Below are 21,654 nucleotides of genomic sequence, written 5' to 3'. Positions count from 1 at the left end.
GACTAAGCACATCCCTCTGCAACTGGATCTTGGACTTCCTGACGAGCTGCCCCCAGGTGATAACGGAAGGTAACAACACATCCGCCACGCTGATCCTTAATACGGGGCCCCTCGGGTGCATGCTCAGTCCCCTCCTGTACTCCCTGTTCACTCATGACTGCACGGCCAGGCACGATATCCGTCTCTCCTTCCAGTTCTCTGCTGCCAATGACTGGAACGCCAACATCACTACTCTGGAAGGTTCTGACTAAGAATATGTGGACAACTACAAATACCTAGGTGTCTGGTTAGACTAAACTCTCCTTCCAGATTCACATCAAACATCTCCAATCCAAAGTGAAATCTAAAACTGGCTTCCTATTTCGCAACAAAGCATCCTTCACTTCACTTCGGCGATGTCATTTACAAAATAGCCTTCATTAATTGGATGGAGTCTATCACACCAAAGCCCCATATACTTAACCACCACTGCGACCTGTACGCTCTCGTTGGCTGGCCCTCGCTTCGTACTCGTCGCCAAATCCACTGGCTCCAGGTCCTCTACAAGACCCTGCTAGTCCCCCTTATCTCAGCTCGCTGGTCATCATAGCAGCACCCACCTGTAGCACGCGCTCCAGCAGGTATATCTCTCTGGTCACCCCCAAAACCAATTCTTCTTTTGGCCGCCTCTCCTTCCAGTTCTCTGCTGCCAATGACTGGAACAAACTACAAAAATCTCTGAAACTTGAAACACTTATCTCCCTCACTAGCTTTAAGCACCAACTGTCAGAGCAGCTCACAGATTACTGCACCTGTACATAGCCCACCTATAATTTAGCCCAAACAACTACCTCTTTCCCAACTGTATTTAATTTACTTATTTATTTTGCTCCTTTGCACCCCATTATTTTTATTTGTACTTTGCACATTCTTCCATTGCAAAACTACCATTCCAGTGTTTTACTTGCTATATTGTATTTACTTTGCCACCATGGCCTTTTATGCCTTTACCTCCCTTCTCACCTCATTTGCTCACATTGTATATAGAGTTGTTTATACTGTATTATTGACTGTATGTTTGTTTTACTCCATGTGTAACTCTGTGTCGTTGTATCTGTCGGACTGCTTTGCTTTATCTTGGCCAGGTCGCAATTGTAAATGAGAACTTGTTCTCAACTTGCCTACCTGGTTAAATAAAGGTGAAATAAAAAATAAAAAATAAAAATAAAATCCCCGTCTGTACTAGCAAAACAGTCTTGTAGCCTCGCATATGCTTCATCCAACCACTTCCGTATTGAGCGCATCACTGGAACTTCCAGTGGAACAGCTGAGTCAGAGTTGAACTCTATTTGAAGTCAAAATCGAGGTTTGTAACTGTCGATCTGATGTCCAGAAGTCATATGTGATAATAGTGTGAACTTTCTGTACAAAAAAAGTAAAGATAAACGTGATAAAAGTCATAGAAAAGTTGGGTTGGAACTCGTAAGATATGACCCTTCTCAGTCAACATAGGCGAGAGGTTTGCTTTGTTAATACAACCGATGGATTACAGAATAAAGTTAAGAATGTTCATGCGAGACAGGAGTTAGGATTTTACGTTTCATTGGCATTGGGACTATAAAGGAAAATATATATGTTATATGTTAAGATTTCAGTTGACAGAGATGTCTATGTAGTGAATTGTGCATAGGCCTATCACATTTGTGACTGTATTTTATAGGCTATACTGTAGGGGTTTCCTGTAGGGTTTATTAATGAACTGCATTCGGGTTGCGTGTGCAGTCTGGCAGTGTCACTTATGTGTGTGCTTTTTATGTCAGTTTCAGTTATGCGTGTGTGGAATTCATGGTGACTATTTGTGAAGTAAATACGCTAGGCTAAAGGCTTCCATGCATCAACCAGCTTAAATGTAAATGTAATAATGTCCTATTACATTTTTGGCTAGTCTGATGCTGCGCATGTTGTGTATTTTGTGGAATTGCATTAGCGCAGACATTAGGTATTTTTTTCTTCATTTCCCTGGTTTTGTCATTTTATTTTTTGGGGAAATGTGAAGAGTGTTCCCTGGACAGTCCAGAGATCCCAGATACCCAGGTTAATCCCTAATGTATACGGTTAGAAATGTGGTATTACACACCAAATGGTTCTGTAAGTGGTGTATGGCCCAAACCTAAATCATATGGACTTGTGGAGATCTGAGTGGATTTGACTGGTGTAAGCAATATGGCAATAGCTTCAACTTTCCATCTTATAGTATTTGGAATTTTCACCATACTGCTTATACCAATCTCCACAACCTTTGATCTCCACAAGTGCATAGGGCCTAGGTTCAAAGGGTTGATTGGGTATTGTTCCTATGATATTGCACTTTGGAGGATGCTGTCTTTTGGAAGGGGTCTTAAACGCGTGTCTTGAATATCTGATAATTTAGTATCTTAACATGGTGGGCCTACTTCTCATAAGAGAATAGTTTCTTACCCTGATGTCCTGGCTAAATTCCAATTTGAACCCTCTACCATAATGTTCATGTAATCATTCCTCTCCCAAGTACTTATAGCTCATTAATCCACTGTCTGCCCTATGCAACTAACACTTATGTGTTGGCAGCTAATAATAGCCATTAAAAAATATTTATTATATTTAAACAACTAATAAAATATTGTTTCGGGCTTCATCAATGATACAGATGGAATTGACAAATACACAGGTCATAGGGATATGCAAAGAACATTTGCAAAGAAACTATTCAGCTGGTGTGCCAATGAGAGGTGTGGTTGTCAATTCAATTTGTCCACAGGTTAGGAGGAACTGTGGTCAATGGCTTCACCAAGTGTCAAAATACAGAACAGAAAACAATAAATCAAAGGCAGAGGCAAGGCAAGCATATTACAACTGCACAAGTGAGCAAATATGTAAAACCACTGCTAGAAGTGGTAGAATAAAGACCTAGGTAGGGAATATATGTTAAAACTGTACAATATTGGAATGTTTTTTCAGTGTTTGTTTCAAAACCATCTGGATACAAAGAAACATAAACTGTTATCTGTACCTGACTTAGTAACCAAGGCAATAAAAGGAAAAATATTTATAGAGAATCAAAAGGGAAGAATTTTGAAAATTGAAGGTGAACCCAACGCACTTGTTTGTAGATCTGTAGCTCATATGGACAGTGAGCTATTGAAAATCTGGAAATATTCATAAAAATTAGTGCAATGGAAAAAGGAAATTCTAATGGGTGTACTATGGATGAGGTAGGACTGTGACTTAACATCAACTGATTTTACAGGTATATGTAATTTGGATAAGAAACTATTGAAAATTAGATATCTATGTGAACAAATAACCACAGCTGTAATAAGATAACTATTTGTAGAATATCAAAGGGGAGGAGTACAAAAAAAAGGTATAGCTTTCATAAGAGAGGTAAAGTTTGCAAGTTTGCAGACAACACAACAGTAGTAGGCTTGATTACCAATAACGACAAGACAGCCAATAGGGAGGAGGTGAAGGCACTCGGAGTGTGGTGTTAGGAAACAAACTTTCACATCAAAGGAGATGATTGTGGACTTCAGAAAACTGCAGCGGGACTTGGTGCGGCAACTGCACCGCCCACAACCGCAGGGCTCTCCAGAAGGGGGTGCGGTCTGCACAACGCATCACCGGAGACAAATTACCTGCCCTCCAGGACACCTACAGCACCCGATGTCACAGGAAGGTCAAAAAGATCATCAAGGACATCAACCACCTGAGCCACTGCCTGTTCACCCCAGTACCATCCAGACGGCGAGGTCAGTACAGGTGCATCAAAGCTGGGACCGAGAGACTGCAAAATAGCTTCTATCTGAAGGACATCAGACTGTTAAACAGCCATCACTATCACAAAGAGGCTGCTGCCTACATACACACTTAAAATCATTGGCTACTTTAATGCATGGATCACTCGTCACTTTAATAATGCCACTTTAATAATTATTACATATCTTGCATTACTCATCTCATGTGTATATACTGTATTTTATTCCATCTATTGCATCATGTCTATGCCGCTCGGTCATTGTTCGTCCATATATTTATATGTATATATTCTTATTCCATTCCTTTACTTGGATTTGTGTGTATTAGGTAGCTGTTGTGGAATTGTTAGATTACTTGTTAGACATTGCTGCACTGTCAGAACTAGAAGCACAATCATTTCGCTACACTCGCAATAACATCTGCTAACCATGTGTACGTGACCAACAATGGCTCCCCAATGGTGGAACAAACTCCCTCACGACACCAGGACAGCGGAGTCAATCACCACCTTCCGGAGACACCTGAAACCCCACCTCTTTAAGGAATACCTAGGATAGGATAAAGTAATCCTTCTCACCCCCCCTCCCCCCCCTTAAAATATTTAGATGCACTATTGTAAAGTGGTTGTTCCACTGGATGTCATAAGGTGAATGCACCAATTTGTAAGTCGCTCTGGATAAGAGCGTCTGCTAAATGACTTAAATGTAAATGTTAAATGCAATAAAAATGTATTTGATTTGATTTAAAGGAACCCTCCATACTTGTTTGTAGATCTGTAGCTCATATAGACAGTGGGCAATTGAAAAGAAGACCCATAACTGCAAATATTCATATAAAATCAGTGCAGTGGAAAATTGAGATTCTAATGGAGGAGGGAGGTCTGTGACAACTTCAAACGGGTTTACAGGTATACATCATTTGGATAAGAAACTATTGAGAATTAGATACAGTTTAAGTCGGAAGTTCACATACACCTTAGCCAAATATATTCAAACTCAGTTTTTCACAATTGCTGACATTTAATCCAATTTATTTATTTATTTTAAGAATGTGAAATGTCAGAATAATAGTAGCGAGAATGATTTATTTCAGCTTTTATTTCTTTCATCACATTCCCAGTGGGTCAGAAGTATTTGGTAGCATTGCCTTTAAATTGTTTAACTTGGGTCAAATGTTTCGAGTATTCTTCCACAAGCTTCCCACAATAAGTTGGGTGAATTTTGGCCCATTCCTCCTGACAGAGCTGGTGTAACTGAGTCAGGTAGACCTCCTTGCTCGCACACACTATTTCAGTTCTGCCCACAAATTCTCTATAGGATTGACATCAGGGCTTTGTGATGGCCACTTCAAATCATTTACTTTGTTGTCCTTAAGCCATTTTGCCACAACTTTGGAAGTATGCTTCGGGTCATTGTCCATTTGGAAGACCCATTTGCGACCAAGCTTTAATTTCCTGACTGAGGTCTTGAGATGTTGCTTCAATATATCCACGTAATTTTCTTTCCTCATGATGCCATGTATATGGTGAAGTGCAGCAGTCGCTCCTGTAGCCAAGCACCCCCACAACATGATGCTGCCACCCCCGTGCTTCACAGTTGGGATGGTGTTCTTCGGCTTGCAAGCCTCCCCCTTTTTCCTCCAAACATAACGATGGTCATTATGGCCAAACAGTTATATTTTTGTTTCATCAGACCAGAGGACATTTCTCCAAAAAGTGTAATCTTTGTCCCCTTGTGCAGTTGTAAACAGTAGTCTGTATTTTTTATGGCGGTTTTGGAGCCAGTGGTTTCTTCCTTGCTGAGCGGCCTTTCAGGTTATGTCGATATAGGACTCGTTTAACTGTGGATATGGATACTTTTGTACCCGTTTCCTCCAGCATCTTCACAAGGTCCTTTGCTGTTGTTCTGGGATTGATTTGCACTTTCCGCACCAAAGTACGTTCATCTCTAGGAGACAGGATGCTTCTTCTTCCTGAACGGTATGACGGCTGCGTTGTCCCATGGTGTTTATACGAGCATACTATTGTTTGTACAGATGAACGTGGTACCTTCAGGCGTTTGGAAATTGGTCCCAAGGATGAAACAGACTTGTGGAGGTCTACAATGTTTTTTCTGAGGTCTTGGCTAATTTATTTGGATTTTCCCATTATGTCAAGCAAAGAAGCACTGAGTTTGAAGGTAGGCCTTGAAATACATCCACAGGTACACCTCCAATTGACTTAAATGATGTCAATTAGCCTATCAGAAGCTTCTAAAGCCATGACATAATTTTCTGTAATGTTCCAAGCTGTTTAAAGGCACAGTCAACTTAGTATATGTAAACTTCTGACGCACTGGAATTGTAATAAAGTGAGATAAGTGAAATAATCTGTCTAAACAATTGTTGGAAAAAGTACTTGTGTCATGCACAAAGTAGATGTCCTAAACCGACTTGCCAAAATTATAGTTTGTTATGGGGTGGTTGGAAAGCGAGTTTTAATGATTCCAACCTAAATGTATGTAAACTTCCGACTTCAACTGTATGTATGTGAAAAATAACCACAGCTGTAAAAAGATACATGTTTGTAAATGAAATCTAAGGGCAAGAAATCTGAGAAAAAATAAAAGGTGTACCTTTCATAAGAGAGGTAATGGAACTCATGGACACTGAGATATTGAACAGAAGACCCATAACTGGAAATGTTAATATAAAATCAGTGCAGTGCAGTGGTGTGAATCAGTTATATTTCAGATGGTGTCAACAACATTTAGTTTTCATGCGTTTTGGAGTAGAATGTTGTTTTTTTAAGTCACCAGAAGTGACTTGTCACAGTTATGCTATAAAATAATCTGATCCAACCCCTCAAAATCCTCCAGCAAAGAACCCCCCCCCAACCCTACCTATGCCTCACCACTGCTGAAAACACTGAAGATCATAGGCCTATTCATGCTTTTTGACCTTGTAGTTTTACATAAAATAGTACATATTAACAAGATCAAATTTAAAAATGTAATTGTTGTAAGAGCTCTTTTAATTGAGACAAACATTACGTTTTCCTGTAAACACCACATTCTGCTTATTGCACTTTTAAGACAGTCCCTTAGTCAGGATTGCATAATATCCCCTATTGAAACCAACTTAAAGGGGAATGGAAACACTAGAGCTGTTTTCGAAATATTCATACTAACCGCACGAACCATGCTATTTGTGACATTGAGTATATAGTATGCTCATTGGTCATAGTATGGACATAGTCAGTATTCCGGATAGCGTACTAAATTCGGCAAAATATGAAGTATACATGCAGAGGACACTATTTCCGTACTTTAGGACCCATAATGCAATGCTTCATGAAATGGGTGTGGCTTCACATCGTTTCGAGATTTGAAGAAAATGGTCAAAAAATGCAGTCGAAGTACAACGAGAGCGGATACAAATTCATTGTTGTAATTATGAGGAATGTTAAGAAAATGTTGAGCAATAGTGATGCCTTTTCAAAGAAGTTAACTTACACGTTATATTTGCTGACAATTTGTTAGCTATGCTGTCCTTACGAAACACACAGCATATCATTACTGCAGTATGTACATGTATGTTGTTAGCTAGCTACCTAACAATAGTTAGCTACTTGCCAGTATATTATCTATAGGATATCTAACTACCCAACGATTATTGACTTGATTTTCCCGTCATTCTTAGCTTAATGGTATAGTTGTGGTATATATAGTTGCTTTCATAAATTCGTTCTGGCTATCTACTCTGAATTCAGAGCACTCTCCTCTGTGTACCAGAGCGCAGAATAATGGATTTATGATTGCTCAACATCCATTGAATATGGCCGGTGTCAGTAAATGTTAGCCAATAAAGCGTAATTAAATTGTTGCCAGCAGCACAGCTACAGTCACCAACGCTCTGGATAACATGAAAACTGCCTTACCAGCTCTACTAAGGCAAGTAAAATGGTCAGTGGTCTCATTTGTGTCTGAAAGTAGCTAGCGTTAGCTTGGGTGCTTAACTGCAGTTGTAAGGTCAGAACGCTCAAATCAACCCTACTAGCCTGAGCGTCCAATGTGCGCTCCGAGAGCGAAACGCACTGAATTGACAAACGGGACAATCTGACAATGCTCTGAATTTACAAGCGCACTCTGGCACTCCATATTGAATTTAAGGACACATCCGAACTCGTAAAATGTCTAACTAGTAATCTGTTATGCTAACTAGCTAGCAAGAGCATCAACTTCGGGTATACAGTCCAAAAGCTAGTATGATAAACTGAAGGCATACTGTTTGTTTATTGTATACTAAAATGAACTAAAAGTATGTAGTATATACTGATTAAGTATGCCACTGGGGCGGCAGCGTAGCCTAGTGGTTAGAGCGTTGGACGAGTAACCGAAACGTGACAAGTTCAAATCCCCTGCTGACAAGGTACAAATCTGTCATTCTGCCCCTGAACACCATAAGTAAAGGTGAAATAAAAATGTTAGTATGGGTTTTAGAACACTGCTTAGAGCTGTCTTCAAATACTCATACTGACTACTATTTGTGACTTGAATTGAGTATAGTATGGTTATTGGTCATAGTATGGATATAATTAGTTTGCCAAAAGTTGTACTAAATTCGCCAAAACATGAAGTACACATGCACTTTGCAATATTTCCGTACTTTTAGGGCCCATAATGCAATTCCTCAGAAAATGAATGTTGCTTCACAACTTTTTTAGATTTGAGAAAATGGTGGAAAATATACAGCCGAAGTCCAACGAGAGCGGTTACAAATTCAATGCTTTAACTAAAAATGTTGAGCAATGTAATAAAGTAATGACTTTTCAAATATGTTACATTATTTGCTATTTGCTACGCTATCCTTACGAACTGTATAGCATTACAGCAGTTATGTACCGGTATGTTAGCTAGTTACCTAACGTTAGTTGGCTACTAATACATCAAACTTGCCAGGCAGTATATTAACTATCTTAACTACCCAACGTTTATTGACTTAATTATTCACATCATTCTTAGCTAAGTGGTATAGCCGTTGTGCATTTCAGAGCACTCTCGCGCAGAATAACTGATGAATTTCCTAAAGCTCAACACTCTTAGAATTCGGCTTGCAATCTTCCCCCTTTCTTCTCCAAACACAACGATGGTCATTATGGCCAAACAGTTCTATTTTTGTTTCATCAGGCCAGAGGACATTTCTCCAAAAAGTTCAATCTTTGTCCCCATGTGCAGTTGCAAACCGTAGTTTGGCTTTTTTATGGCGGTTTTGGAGCAGTGTCTTCTTCCTTGCTGAGCGGCCTTTCAGGTTATGGGACTCATTTTTACTGTGGATATCAATACTTTTGTACCTGTTTCCTCCAGCATCTTCACAATGTCCTTTGCTGTTGTTCTGGGATTGATTTGCACTTTTCGCACCAAAGTACGTTCATCTCGAGGAGACAGAACGTGTCTTCTTCCTGAGCGGTATGATGGCTGCGTGGTCCAATGGTGTTTACACTTGCGTACTATTGTTTGTACAGATGAACGTGGTACCTTCAGACATTTGGAAATTGCTCCCAAGGATGAACCAGACTTGTGGAGGTGTAACAGAATAACTTTACGTCCGTCCCCTCGCGCGAACCAGGGACCCTCTGCACACATCGACAACAGTCACCCTCGAAGCATCGTTACCCATCGCTCCACAAAAGCCGCGGCCCTTGCAGAGCAAGGGGAACTACTACTTCAAGGTCTCAGAGCAAGTGACGTAACCGATTGAAATGCTATAAAATTCACCCAATTCATTGTAGGAAGCTTGTGGAAGGCTACCCGAAATGTTTGACCCAAGTTAAACAATTTTAAAGGCAATGCTACCAAATACTAATTGAGTGTATGTAAGCTGTGAGGAAAGAAATAAAACCTGAAATATATCATTCTCTACTATTATTCTGACATTTCACATTCTTAAAATAAAGTGGTGATCAGAACTGACCTAAAACAGGGCTTACTCAGATTAAATGTCAGGAATTGTGAAAAACTGAGTTTAAATGTATTTGACTGAGGTGTATGAAAACTTCTGATTTCAACTGTCTTATTTCATTCCTACTTAGATTTGTGTGTATTTGGTACATATTGTGTAATTTCTTAGATATTACTTGTTAGATATTACTGCACTGTCAGAGCTAGAAGCACAAGCATTTCGCTACACACGCAATAACATAGCTTATCACATGTATGTGACCAATTAAATTGGACTTGATTTGAAAGAGCGGGTGTTCCTAATGTGGTGTTTCCTTCTCTGGGACATTAAAGCTCATGCATATGATAAATTAAAGACAAAATGAAAAGTGAATGGAATTTAAAACCATATCAAAATGTATAATCTTTTTGAGGGGGCCCCTTTAACTCCCAGAGAAAACAAACACCCCTTTGATGACATAGGTCTCAGGAGTGCATCCAGTGTCAGTGCATAGTTTTGCGCAGTGATGAAGGCAGTTCATTGCTGTCAGTGATCATTGGGATGGGGGAAAATAGGGGGGTGCACCCAACAGGGTATAACTACACCTTGGGAGTTTTTACCCCAGAAAAGTTAATGTCGGGCATAAATGCAGAAATAAAAGTGTAGCCAATGTAACAATGCACACCGATAGCCTACCATAATTTTATATTGCCCCTATTGAAATTCCCTCAGTAGGTAAGGCAAAAGCCATCACTGTCTGTGCTTCTGAGAACAGATTTTATTGAGCACAATTACATGCACACTAATACGATTAGTCTGGACAGTCAGATTAATATAATAGTTTGATTAAAACGTTTACATGCTTTGAAGGAAGAACGATTTCCCTAATAATCCTGTTTACATGGACACATCTGTCATGCCCTGACCGTAGATTGCTTTGTATGTTTCTATTTTTAGTTTGGTCAGGGTGTGATGTGGGTGGGTATTCTATGTTTTGTTCTATGTTTGTATTTCTATGTGTTTGGCCTGGTATGGTTCCCAATCAGAGACAGCTGTCAATCGTTGTCTCTGATTGAGAACCATACTTAGGCAGCCTGGTTTCGCCCTTGAGTTGTGGGTAGTTATTTTCTGTTTAGTGTGTTGTTTCACCTGACAGGACTGTTTTGTTTATTTCATTCACTTTGTTATCTTGTTTTGTGTGTTCAGTTCTAATAAATTAACATGGACACTTACCACGCTGCATATTTGTAACAGCGTTCGTCTGTTGAAGGAGAGTCGGACCAAAATGCAGCGTGGTGGTTACTCATGTTCTTTAATGAAGAATATAGCGATACATGAAATAACTAAATAAATACAAAACAACAAACGGAACGTGAAAAACCTAATTTCAGCCTATCTGGTGAACACTACACAGAGACAGGAACAATCACCCATGAAATACACAGTGAAACCCAGGCTACCTAAATATGGTTCCCAATCAGAGACAATGAGAATCACCTGACTCTGATTGAGAACCGCCTCAGGCAGCCAAGCCTATGCGAGACACACCCCTAATCAGCCACAATCCCAATGCCTACAAAAAAAACAATACGACAACACAATAAACCCATGTCACACCCTGGCCTGAACAAAAATTAAAGAAAACACAAAATACTAAGACCAAGGCGTGACAGAACCCCCCCCCCCAAGGTGCGGACTCCCGGACGCACCTCAAAACCATAGGGAGGGTTCGGGTGGGCGTCTGTCCATGGTGGCGGCTCGGGACGTGGACCCCACTCCATTAATGTCATAGTTCCTCCCCTTCGCGTCCTGGGATAATCCACCCTCGCCGCCGACCATGGCCTAATAGTCCTCACCCAGAACCCCACTGGACTGAGGGGCAGCTCGTGACTAAGGGGCAGCTCGGGACTGAGGGGCAGCTCGGGACTGGGGCAGCTCGGGACTGAGGGGAAGCTCGGGACTGAGAGGAAGCCCAGTACTGAGAGGAAGCCCAGTACTGAGATGAAGCTCAGGCAGGTAGTTGGCTCCGGCAGATCCTGGCTGGCTGGCGGATCTGGAAGAGTCTGTTTGACTGGAAGATCATGGCTGACTGGCGGATCTAGCTGCTCTGGCTGCTCCATGCAGATTGGCAGCTCTGGCTGCTCCATGCAGACTGGCTGCTCCATGCAGACTGGCAGCTCTGGCTGCTCCATGCAGACTGGCAGCTCTGGCTGCCCCATGCAGACTGGCTGCTCCATGCAGACTGGCAGCTCTGGCTGCTCCATGCAGACTGGCAGCTCTGGCTGCTCCATGCAGACTGGCAGCTCTGGCTGCTCCATGCAGACTGGCAGCTCTGGCTGCTCATTTACATTACATTTATGTCATTTAGCAGACGCTCTTATCCAGAGCGACTTACAATGCAGACTGACAGCTCCATGCAGACTGACAGCTTTGTGCAGACTGGCAGCTCTGGCTGCTCCATGCAGACTGGCAGCTCTGGCTGCTCCATGCAGGCTGACAGCTCTGGCTGCTCCATGCAGACTGACAGCTCTGACTGCTCCATGCAGACTGACAGCTCTGGCTGCTCCATGCAGTCTGGCAGCTCAGGCTGCTCCGAACAGGTAGGAGGCTCTGGCAGCGCTGTAGAGGAGGAAGGCTCTGGAAGCGCTGAACAGGCGGGAGACTCCGACAGCGCACGAGAGGAGGAAAACACTGGATGCGCTAAACAAGCGGGAGGCTCCAGCAGCGCTGTAGAGGAGGAAAGCGCTGGCTGCGCTGAACAGGCGGGAGGCTCCGACAGCGCTAGAGGGAGGGAAGGCTCTGGCTGTGCTGAACAGGCGAGGCGCACTGAAGGCCTGGTGCGTGGTGCTGGAACTGGTGGTACTGGATCGAGGACACGCACAGGAAGCCTGGTGCGGGGAGCTGCCACCGGCGGACTGGTGTTTGGAGGTGGCTCTGGATAGACCGGATCGTGCAGGCGCACTGGAGCTCTTGAGCACCGAGCCTGCCCAACCTTACCTGGCTTGATGCCCACTCTAGCCCGGCCAATACGAAGAGCTGGTATGAACCGCACCGGGCTATGCACCCGCACTGGAACCACCGTGCGCTCCATAGCATAACACGGTGCCTGCCCGGTCTCTCTAGCCCCCTGGTAAGCACAGGGAGTTTGCGCAGGTTTCCTACCTGGCATAGCCATACTCCCTGTGAGCCCCCCCCCCCCCCCCCCAATAAATTTTGGGGCTGACTCTCAGGCTTCCATCTGCGTCGTCGTGCTGCCTCTTCATACCAGCGCCTCTCCACTCTTACCGGCTCCAGTTCTTCTTTGGGGCGTCGATATTCACCAGGCTGAGCCCAGGGTCCTTTTCCATCCAATATCTCTTCCCAAGTCCAGAAGTCCTTTGATCGCTGCTCCTCACGATTAACAGGGAGAGTTAGCTCAGGTCTGACTCCTGACTCTGTCACTCTCTCCCTTAGTCCCCCCCCCAATACATTTTTGGGTCTGACTTTCGGGTTTCTTTCCGCGCCGCCGTGTCTTTCTCTTCGACTCCATTCTCCTATAACCCTCTTCGCACTGCTCCAGCGAAACCCAGGCGGGCTCCGGTACTCTCCCTGGGTCGACCGCCCACCTGTCTATTTCCTCCCAAGTAGTGTAGTCCCGATATTGTAGCTCCTGCTGCCGCTGTTGTTTCTCCTCATACCAGCGTCTCTCAGCTCTCGCAGCCTCGAGTTCTTCTTTCGCTGCTCCTGCTGTTGCTGCCTGTTACCACGCCGCTCGGTCCGTGTGTGGTGGGTGATTCTGTAACGCCGTTCGTCTGTTGAAGGAGAGTCGGACCAAAATGCAGTGTGGTGGTTACTCATGTTCTTTAATGAAGAATATAGCGATACATGAAATAACTAAATAAATACAAAACAACAAACGGAACGTGAAAAACCTAATTACAGCCTATCTGGTGAACAATACACAGAGACAGCAACAATCACCCACGAAATACACAGTGAAACCCAGGCTACCTAAATATGGTTCCCAATCAGAGACAACGAGAATCACCTGACTCTGTTTGAGAACCGCCTCAGGCAGCCAAGCCTATGCTAGACACACCCCTAATCAGCCACAATCCCAATGCCTACAAAAAAAACAATACGACAACACAATAAACCCATGTCACACCCTGGCCTGAACAAATAATTAAATAAAACACAAAATACTAAGACCAAGGCTTGACAATATTGGTCCGATCCTTCCTACTCCTCCTCGGACGAAGAGGAGAAACGTTACAACATCTGAAATCAGGCTAGCTGTTGGGACTTAAATAAATGCAGGAAATCACCAATCAAAATAAACGTTCTACCGCAGTCACCAAGTTATTTTTTGCGAACCCTATTTGATTCTGAGTTTGTACATACAAAGCTTGTATTTCTAATATGCATGTGCTGATCAAATACACCACTAGAACGCTGATCAGTGCAACTCTTCAATGGGGTAGGTGTCAGGGCCCGGTTACGAAACCGGGTCTCCGGAGTGAGAAACAGTCACTAAACCAACTGAGCCACGAATAGTCAGCAGAACCCAGAAGATGAGGCAGACACAGCAGTACTTGAGACGGTGTATTTAATGAAGTAAAAAGTGAAGTTCTTCAGCAAAACATGTAACTCCACAACCTCAAAAGGAATTCCAAAAGAACAAAGGCAATCCTCCAAGACAAAAAGGCAAATCCACAAGGTGGAAGGCACAGCACAAAAAGCCTCAAAAGATACTCAAAAACAAACAAACAAGAACAAAAAAAACAGAACTCCACAAGAGAGTCCACCGGGATCAACAAGAGCTCACAGAGTACTAGGGCTGGGTGCTAACATACAAACACAGAGCAAAGAACTGAGTAAAACAAAGGGTTTAAATACAATCAGGGGAAACGAGGCACAGGTGCAAATAATAATGGGGATCAAGGGAAAACAAAAGGTCAAAAGGCACAATGGGGGCATCTAGTGACCAAAAACCGGACCAACCCTGGCCAAATCTTGACAGTAGGGACTTCCGAAGGATCTCGGATAGCATGGACCCTGGAACTCCGATTAAGCTCATTACATATACTAATAATTCCAGGTTTTTATTCGGCATATGCAGGTTATGGTGTTACTATTTCCATACTTGGCCTACTGCCATAGTCAGTTTAATATCGATGTATTAGTGTGCATGTACATTTACTATTTTGTGACTGGACTAATGCCAGTGGAGTCTCCTCAGAGGAACAAGAGCAGGACCATCCTCCTCACTGAATTCCATAAAAATAAAAATAGTAAAACTATACTAAATATATTAATGTTACCAAATAATTGATTAAAACACACAGTTTTGAAATAAAGGTCTACAGTAGCCTCAACAGCACACTGTAGGTTAGCACCATGGTGTAGTGTCGTGGTAATTTGATGTATTAGTAAATGATGAGAGTTACAAACCACACACTAGTCAGAGTTATACTTAAACTTAAATATTCTAATAATATGAGCTTCACCATAGCCCTGTGACTCTCAGATCAATTCAGTGTATATAAATGAATTCTCTGAGAGTGCTTACAAAAGAATACTTCATCTTTTATAGCCAAGATACACCCCTCTCAACTCACAATGACGAACCACAGATCTTAGGAACTTCACAAAGGGCCTTTTACTTGAAGTATCCCATAGCCAGATAGCATTAGCTCTAAATTATAGTTCAGTTTGGTCACGAAAACGAGATTCTAATCTCGTTCCTGGTACTTCATAGTACCAAGACATTACCTCACTATCTGGAATGCTCTTTAGGCTTTATTGGCCAAAGACATCGTACATCTCCTCTGTCAGTGCTGTCTCATAGAGACCCATCCTCAGTGGAACACACACACACAATATTCTAATGCAATACAAAGATGATAAAATAATCTTACAAGCACTATAACATAATCTTGCAATTTTCCACGACATCTCCCCATCACATGGTTTAACAGATATATTCATTATGAAGACAATGTTCAAACCTGACTTCTCCCTTTCGGATATTCAACCTATTACCAGACATGTAAGGAACAAGCCTGACCTCTCCCCTCTCTGGGCCCCAAGTGACTTTTCCCTAGAGAAGAAAGGAAAAAAATAGGGCTGCCGGTGTAACCGCTATACTGCATGATTGTAGGGGGTTTACTAACACATTAGTTCTATTAGCTATGTTGACTAGGACGTTACTTTAGCTAATATGGTGACAACGATGTAGGCTGTGTGTAGTGGTTAGGATATGGTTTGGCTTGGATAGGTTTTTTCGCCTGGTTACATACTGCTGATGCAAGTCCACAAATGAAGGGAAAACAAGTGAACTGTTTACGTGTCATCAGGGGTGTATTCATTCCGCCGACTCTGTTGAAAAACGTTTCTTAAATGGAAGCAAACGTAAATGAAATGGGGATAAACATATCTGAATTTGTCCAATAGAAACTCTTGTTTGCATTTGTTGGACTAATGTTTACACCCTAGATCAGCTAGATGCAGGCAAGAGTGTGCAAAGCGGTGTTAAATGTGTCGCTGTCTGTCACCTCAGCATTTTCTCTCGACCTGTGTGCAGCAAAGTTGTAAACTTTAATTCATAGGCTAGGTTGTAGCACCCTCATGATGGTGTCGTGACGTGACTATCATTAATGCAATGACTATTATCTTATCAAATCAATTAACTATGTTTAATTGATTATGTGATTCAATTAATAATGTAACAATTAACTCAGTAACTTGGGACACCACAGGAAAACTTATTTAATGAGTTACTATCTCCCAAATTGGGCTCTTATAAGATATATTCATATCTATAGATAACAGTCACTTATTAATGTATTTATTTTACCTCATATCAGTCTCATTCTGAATGTCATAATATTCTATAAATCTGCACAAACCCTAGTCTACATGATGACTCAGCATACGCAAATTGGCTTAATTATTTATTTACTAACTAATTTAACAATTACACAGAAATTCATTAACACACACAGTATAGGTTGAATTGATTACTAACATAATGCAATGAAAAGTCCCTAGTGGACTAACCCAATATGACGGCTGGTTACACAATGAACGGGGTGGGGAAAGAAAGAGCAGGAGAAGGAGAGACAAAGGAATTCCACCAAATTTCACAGTGGTTGCGAGACCTGGAGAAGCCTACAAGCCACTGTGTCTTGCACACACTGAAATTTAGTGGAGGATCGGTGATGATCTGGGGGTGCTTCAGCAAGGCTGGAATCGGGAAGATTTGTCTTTGTGAAGGACACATGAATCAAGACACGTACAAGGTTTTCCTGGAAGAAAACATGCTTCCTTCTTCTCTGACATTGTTCCCCAACTCTGAGGATTGTTTTTTCCAGCTGGACAATGCTCCATGCCACACAGCCAGGTCAATCAACGTGTGGATGGAGGACCACCATATCAACTCTGTCATGGCCAGCCCAATCTCCAGACCTGAACCCCATTTAAAACCTCTGGAATGTGATCAAAAGGAAGATGGATGGTCACAATCATTGATCATCAATGTGAAAGACTGGTGGAGAGTATGCCAAGACGCATGAAAGCTGTGATTGAAAATAAGAGTAATATTTTTTTTAAAGTAATATTAAAAAGTAACACAATAAGAATATCGAGGCTAGGTACAGGGGGCACCGGTACCGAGTCAGTGTGCAGGGGTACAGAATAGTCGAGGGGCGAAGTAGCTGGGGGCGAAGTGACTGTCCATAGGTAACAAACAAACAGCGAGTAGCAGCAGTGTACAAGGGAGGCGGGGTCCATGTAAATTGTCTGGTGGCGATTTTTATGAATTGTTCAGCAATCTAAACACATTAGTATTGTGTTAAAAAATGAATATGAATTTATATTATTTGCATTATTCAAGGTCTGACAACACTGTGTATCTTTTTTGATTGTCTTGAAAATTTCTTCCAAATTCCAAATAAACATATTGTCATTTAGAGCATTTATTTGCAGAAAATGACCAGTTGTCATTTTCTGCAAATAAATGCTCTAAATGACAATATGTGTATTTGGAATTTGGAAGAAGTGTTGTCAGTAGTTTATAGAATAAAACAAATATGTCAATTTTACCCAAACACATACCTATAAATGGTAAAACCAGAAAAACTGATAATTTTGCAGTGGTCTCTTAATTTTTTCCAGAGCTGTATATTTAGCATCTCTTGAGAAAATGTGAATGCCCACGTAATGTGTTATCTTTGACACTGTTATGCAAGCAGACAGTATATCAACCACATAAAAATATGCACCCAAGACAACCTGAAGTCTTATCAGAAACGTTTCATAGTTTTCTCAGTGTTTAATCTCCTTATAGATTGTCATTTTGCTCAGGACCAATCTTTCCTCTGTTTTGGAGTTATTGCAACAATTAATTGATATTGAATAAAGATGATTGTTTGAAAAATGACAAAGTCTCTCTCGCCTGATTAGAATATTCCATGACGGATACAAGCTTTTTTGGGTTATTGTAAAAGGGTTACTTTGTTTACCTGAGGCAATTCAAAAATAAAAATACTTGAGTATACTGAATAATAACTAGACATTGATGTGCATGAAAAAGTGATCAGTGAAAATGGAAGGCAGTCGGGAGGAGGCAAGATCAGATTGGACCATTCTAGCCGATGAGAGGGCAGAGATGTGTGAGGAGCTCAGGCACAATGGTTTCCACTAGATAACCACAACAGCCACAAGGTCAAAATTGGTTTATTATGTGCTTTTTGCTTTTCATTGAAATTATAGTTAGGCATGAGGTTATCAGTGTGGTTGAGGATAGGGTTAGGTTTAAAATCACATTTTAAGAAGAAACATTTTAGAAATAGGCTGGTTTATAACTCTGTGGCTGCGGTAACTAGAGATGTCCTGGCACAACTTCGATATAAAGTGTTTTATCTCAAAGTTGTTGGGATGTGTCAGGGTTTTCCTGTGGTGAAGTAGAGGAGGACCAAAACGCAGCGTGGTTATATTGACTCATGTTTAATAAAAACGGATAAACATGAACACTACAAAACAATAAACGTGGAAAACCAAAAACAGCCCCATCTGGTGCAAAACACAGAGACAGGAACAATCACCCACAAAACCCAACACAAAACAGGCTACCTAAATATGGTTCCCAATCAGAGACAATGACTAACACCTGCCTCTGATTGAGAACCATATCAGGCCAAACATAGAAATAGACAAACCAGACACACAACATAGAATGCCCGCCCACCCAGCTCACGTCCTGACCAACACTAAAACAAGGAAAACACATACGAACGATGGACAGAACGTGACAGGATGTAACGTGTTGTAACGGCGTTCTTCGTTTGTTGAAAGAGAGTCGGACCGAAATGCAGAGTGGTGGTTACCCATGTCTTTTAATGAATGAATCGCGATACATGAAATAACTTATACAAAACAACAAACGGAACGTGAAACCTAATACAGCCTATATGGTGAACACTACACAGAGACAGGAACAATCACCCACGAAATACAAAGTGAAACCCAGGCTACCTAAATACGGTTCCCAATCAGAGACAACGAGAACCACCTGACTCTGATTGAGAACTGCCTCAGGCAGCCAACCTATGCTACACCCCTACTCAGCCGCAATCCCAATACCTACAAAACCCCCAATACAAAACACAATATTAAACCCATGTCACACCCTGGCCTGACCAAATATATAACGAAAACACAAAACACTATGACCAAGGCGACACGTGTCCTACATATACAGTGGCTTGTGAAAGTATTCACCCCATTGGCATTTTCCTATTTTGTTGCCTTACAAACTGGAATTAAAATAGATTTTTGGGTGGTTTGTATCAATTGATTTTCACAACATGCCTACTACTTTGAAGATGCAAAATATGTTTTATTGTCCCCCCCCCAAAAGTCAATACTTTGTAGAGCCACCTTTTTGCAGCAATTTCAGCTGCATGTCTCTTGGGGTATGTCTCTATAAGCTTGGCACATTTAGCCACTGGGATTTTTGCCCATTCTTCAAGGCAAAACTGCTCCAGCTCCTTCAAGTTGGATGGGTTCCGCTGGTGTACAGCAATCTTTAAATCATACCACATATTCTCAATTGGATTGAGGTCTGGACTTTGACTCAGCCATTCCAAGACATTTAAATGTTTCCTCTTAATCCACCCAAGTGTTGCTTTAGCAGTTTGCTTAGGGTCATTGTCCTGCTGGAAGGTGAGCCTCCCTCCCAGTCTCAAATCTCTGGAAGACTGAAGCAGATTTCCCTCAAGAATTTCCCTGTATTTAGCGCCATCCATCATTCCTTCAATTCTGACCAGTTTCCCAGTCCCTGCCGATGAAAAACATCCCCACAGCCTGATGCTGCCACCGCCATGCTTCACTGTGGGGATGGTATTTTCGGGGTGATAAGAAGTATTGGGTTTGCGTCAGACATAGCATTTTCCTTAATGGCCAAAAAGCTACATTTTAGTCTCATCTGACCAGAGTACCTTCTTCCATGTTTGGGGAGTCCCCCACATACCTTTTGGCGAACACCAAACGTGTTTGCTTATTTATTTCTTTAAGTAATGGCTTTTCTTCTGGCCACTCTTCCGTAAAGCCCAGCTATGTGGAGTGTACGGCTTAAACTCCAATCTCCACTGTGGAGCTTTGCAGCTCTTTCAGGGTTATCTTTGGTCTCTTTGTTGCACCTCTGATTAATGCCCACCTTGCCTGGTCTGTGAGTTTTGGTGGGCAGCCCTCTCTTGGCAGGTTTGTTGTGGTACCATATTCTATAAATTTTTAATAATGGATTTAATTGTTCTCCATGGGATGTACAAAGTTTCAGATATTTTGTTATAACTCAAACCTGATCTGTACTTCTCCACAACTTTGTCCCTGATCTGTTTCGAGAGCTCCTTGGCCTTCTTTGTGCCACTTGCTTGATTGCAGACTCTGAGGCCTTTCAGAACAGGTGTACATATACTGAGATCATGTGACACTTAGATTGCACAGATGTGGACTTTATTTAACTAATTATTTGACTTCTGAAGGTATTTGTTTGCACCCGATCTTATTTAGGGGCTTCATAGGGGTGAATACATATGCACGCACCACTTTTCAGTTTTTAATTTATTTTGAATTTTTTAAACAAGTTCTTTTTTTCATTTCACTTCACCAATTTGGACTGTTTTGTGTATGTCCATTACATGAAATACAAATACAAATCCATTTAAATTACAGGTTGTAATGCAACCAAGGGGGATTAATACTTTTGCAAGGCACTGTATCAGTACACTCATAACAACCTAATCATTACAAAAATGATATTTGATCAAATAAGCCACAAGAAGCAAATAAGTCATTATATTTTGTGTTCACCAAATTCGACATTTTGTCGAAGATGCTTGGACCTTTAAAAATTTTCAGTGACAAATACACGGCCATAAAGAAAATTTGAATTAAAAACAGGTTCAGCCCCTGGTTCGACTGTGATCTGGCAGCATTACTCCATCTCATGAATTCCATTTGGCAAATCGCTTGGCACACACATACTCAGGCTGACTGGCTCTCGTTCAGACAAATTTGAAATAAGTGCACTCAAGCTATCTGGAAGGATCTATATAAAAAAATATACATTGGATCACATTTCAAAAGGATCCTTATGTGTGTATGTCTTCATGATAATAAAAGCATAATGACATAGACTTCAAAGTAATAAAAAAAATAGATTTTAGACTATTTTATTTCAGTGGATGGAGGCAATTTTTCAATGTTCCAAGTGCTACTCAATCAACTCGAACGAGAATAATTAGGAATAAAATAACATTAAAAACACTATTTCCTAATTTTCTTCATTAAATGTTATCTGATGTATAGTCTTTTATGTTAAATGCTGCACTTTTTCTAAGAATATTGACTATTTTCTGTCCATTCTCAAAGTCGTTGTCCACCCTGTTACATTGTGGCACTTTCAGAAAATATATATTTTCT

The sequence above is a fragment of the Oncorhynchus gorbuscha genome, linkage group LG04, assembly GCF_021184085.1.
Source record: "Oncorhynchus gorbuscha isolate QuinsamMale2020 ecotype Even-year linkage group LG04, OgorEven_v1.0, whole genome shotgun sequence".
NCBI classification, from domain to species: Eukaryota; Metazoa; Chordata; class Actinopteri; order Salmoniformes; family Salmonidae; genus Oncorhynchus; species Oncorhynchus gorbuscha.
The sequence above is the reverse complement of the archived record's forward strand: the minus strand, read 5'-3'. Positions refer to the sequence as shown.